General features: G+C 38.7%; 1 long non-coding RNA gene across 1 annotated transcript; it reads left to right on the top strand.

The window, feature by feature from the left end:
* Positions 1-998: 998 nt before the first annotated feature.
* On the top strand, positions 999-3950 carry LOC115192250 (uncharacterized). The gene is made up of 2 exons (XR_003877905.1): positions 999-1102; positions 2866-3950. It is a non-coding gene; the product is annotated as an uncharacterized LOC115192250 (long non-coding RNA).
* The last annotated feature ends 106 nt before the right edge of the window (positions 3951-4056 follow it).

The following is a 4056-nucleotide window of genomic DNA, read 5'->3' as shown; positions in this document are numbered from 1 at the left end:
TGGCAGATGATTACAAGGGCTGCTTTATATAATTAACATTTCATTAGTTATTTATTTTTCCATATTTTCTCATCGTTTCCGTGATAAAAAAATAAAATGAACATTTCAATGAAATTGTTTATGAGTCCTGTTTAAGTAGTATTTTAGTATTTTGATACTTTGTGCAAGGCAAATTGATAAGCATTCAAAACTTTGTGGATGGGGCCTCCTGAGTGGTGCAGGGGTCTAAGACACTGCATCGCAGTACAAACTGCATTTGATTCCGGGCCGAGTCCAACACCCGATTCCGGGCCGATTCAATCAGTTCCGGCCCCCCCGGAAGAGGGACGTTTCTGGGCCGATTCCTCATTGCTAGTTGGGAAGCCAGCTGCAAGGATGGTTCTGTGCTATGTACCGTGGCACTACTCCGATAAGCAAATGTGCATTTTATTGTTTTCCGACCTCTGTAATCGAGAGGCGTTGCTGGAGCCTTGTCATAAGGTAAGCTTTGCTTGCTAACTGCTAACAAGCTGTTTTGGTTAGGTCAAAGATCTGTGATTAGCTAGGTGCTTAAGCAAATTTGCTAGATAACCACCGACTGTAGTAAAAAGAAAACCAGCATAGGCTAGCATAATAACTGTCGTGACCTTTTTATTGACAAGTATTTAGTGAGCTAGCCAGCTAGTTAATGTTAGCTCACAGTTTAATAGTCACACTTTTTGACATGGTGACATGCTAGTTAACGTTAGCAAACATTAGCTAGTTAACATTAACTCATCATTCGTGTAATCAGACTTGCTAGCTAAATATTGCCTGGTGGGTTAGCTAGTTAGGCTCTTTGGTTGACCAGTTAGCTACATTAGTGAAAATTGGCTAGCTAGCTGACAAATAAATGATTTTACCATTCAAAACACAAATTTACTAAATATGATACAATATTGTGTAAAACATTGAATTTGTATATGCATCAAAACTGACTTTATGTCCCCTTTGCCCCATGTTTTAGACATGAGGCGTGACATGCGGAACATCAGGCTCACCCCATGACAAGCAGTGCATGATCAAAGCTACCCTCAGCAAGGAGATCTGCTTCAAGTGATGTACTCTCTCTCTCACTCTGGGGGTAAGACGTAATTTAACCTCTCTTGGCTATGTGGGACGTGACCGTCCCAGCTGCGGGACACACTATTCAACAGCCAGTGAAATAGCAGGGCGCCAAATTGAAAACAACAAATATCTCATAATTCAGATTTCTCACACATACAAGTATTTTACACAATTTTAAAGATAATCTTCTCGTTAATCCAAACACATTGTCCGATTTCAAAAAGGCTTTATGGCGAAAGCACAGCATTAGATTATGTTAGGACATCACCTTGACAAGAAAAAACACAGCCATTTTCCAAGCAAGGAGAGGTGTCACAAAAACCAGAAATACAGCTAAAATTAATCACTAACCTTTGATGATCTTCATCAGATGGCACTCATAGGACTTCATGTTACACAATACATACATGTTTTGCTCGATAAAGTTCATATTTATATCCAAAAACCCCATTTTACATTGGCGTGTAATGTTCAGTAATGTTTTGCCTCCCAAAACGTCCGGTGAATGAGCACATCAATTTACAGAAATACTCATCATAAACGTTGATAAAATATTAAACTGTTATTCAAAGAATTATAGATAAACTTCTCCTTAATGCAACCGCTGTGTCAGATTTCAAAAAAACTTTACAGCGAAAGCAGACTTTGCAATAATCTGAGTACAGCGTTCAGACACGAAACCAAACCCGGAGTCAATAAAACTCAGAAAAAATATTACAAATATTCACTTACCTTTGATGATCTTCATCAGAATGCACTCACAGGAATCCCAGGTCCACAATAAATGTTTGTTTTGTTCGATAAAGTCCATCATTTATGTCCAAATACCTCCTTTTTGTTTGCGTGTTCAGTCCACTACTCCAAATGCAGGAAGCGCGCGAAAATGTCACGACGAAAAGTCAAAAAAAGTTATATTTACGTTCGTAGAAATATGTCAAACGATGTATATGTCACGACGAAAAGTCAAAAAAAGTTATATTTACGTTCGTAGAAATATGTCAAACGATGTATAGCATCAATCTTTAGGATGTTTTTAACATAAATCGTCAGTAATATTCCAACCGGACAATTCCAATGTCTTCAGAAAAGAAAAGGAACTCACGTGAGCGCGCTCCTCTGAGCTCATGTCATTTCCTCACTCATCTACTTCCAGGCCCTCTTGTTTGCTCCATATTCACAGTAGAAGCTTGAAACAATGTTCTAAAGACTGTTGACATCTAGTGGAAGCCTTAGGAAGTGCAAAATGAACCGTAAGTCACTGTGTACTGGATAGGGAATCACTTGAAAAACTACAAGCCTCAGATTTCCACACTTCCTGGTTGGATTTTTCTCAGGTTTTTGCCTGCCATATGAGTTCTGTTATACTCACAGACATCATTCAAACAGTTTTAGAATCTTCAGAGTGTTTTCTATCCAAATCTACTAATAATATGCATTATGCATCCTACCTTCTGAGCCTGAGTAGCAGGCAGTTTAATTTGGGCACGCCTTTCATCCGGACGTCAAAATACTGCCCCCTACCCTAGAGAAGTTAAACATCACAGATATAAATTCCCATTGTGCCCATGATAAAATGCAATGTGAATTGTGTTGTACTACTGAATGAAACTGTGAGGCGATGCACTCAGACCAGCCTTTGTGATTGAACTTACGTTAACGACATTACTTCAGTTGGCTGCTTTGAGCAACACTTTAATGTAATGTAACCTATTCTAGGAGCCTATTGTTTGTGTAGCTATGATCTTTATTCATTGTTCGCTTGTTTTTCAACAACGTCAGGTACAGGCAGGGATGACTGGGGCCTTCAACAATTAAGACACAGGGGGTAAGAAATCATTTGAACATCATAGATAACTTTATCATGGGCACAGTGGGAATTTAACTACATTACTTTAGGTGGCTGCTTTGAGCAAAATGTGTATGTAATATAACCTATTCTGGGAGCCTAGTGTGTGTGTGTGTGTGTGTGTACATGAAATATGTGGAATATTTTTTGGACCATTGGCTTCCCTGAAATTGGGTACTGACAGGAGGAGCAATACGAGTCTGTCAGAGGTTGTCACACTGGATGGGGATGGTGAGAGAGGCTTTGGTGGTCCACACAATGAAGAAGCATCACTGTCCCTTCCAGTGATGTGGAGCTGACCTTGGACCTGATGCCAGTAAGGATGTAAAAAATGTGCTATATGAATAAAGTTTGATTTGATTGATGAATTTACAGCTGTAGAATATTTAATAAATGAATGTTCACGTCTAGTGTTTTTTTATTTTATTAATTGATCATTTGGGATATTATCACTTGAAATATCAATCATATAGTGGGAAGGATCATATAAATCAAGACAGTGTGAATGCATCTACCACTCCGAATAAATAAATACTTTGCCTCCGAAGATTTGTCTCTGGTCATGAAACTACAATACTGGCTGGATGTCTAAACAAAGTCAATTCTGAATGTCAATAGGTTTTTAGATTTATTCTCCTCAATGACAACATTCTACAACTGAGTTATCACTCATCTAAGTCTGATATCCGGGGTAATCTGGTTAATGATTATATAATTAAGTGTATTTTTCCTTGTAGAATGTTGACAGCTGTATAGAACATTGTATTGCTAAAATGCTCAAACTTAATAGCTAAACTCACAAACACAGGATAAACTTTCCCTCATGCTGGCCCTGACCAAACCAGAGTTCATGGATTGGACACAGCCTCTGATCGCACTGGTGAACGGCAGCTGTCAGTGTTGGCTAGAGATGACGTGAAGGAGCTTCCTGCAGGAATTTGTAGTTTTGCTGAGGTCTTCTCTCCTACACTAAACGCAGACCTAATATGAAGTAGTTCTAAAATCCCAGATGCAAAAATGAATGGAGAAAAAACAATTGGAACTGTTACCAGGTTTTACTGCTAGGTTTTATGGGTATTATGAAGCATCCATTGTGCCAGACTATATGCCTACAATAATAGAAC

The sequence above is a fragment of the Salmo trutta genome, chromosome 4, assembly GCF_901001165.1.
Source record: "Salmo trutta chromosome 4, fSalTru1.1, whole genome shotgun sequence".
Taxonomy (NCBI): Eukaryota; Metazoa; Chordata; class Actinopteri; order Salmoniformes; family Salmonidae; genus Salmo; species Salmo trutta.
This window is presented reverse-complemented; position numbering and strand designations above follow the sequence as displayed.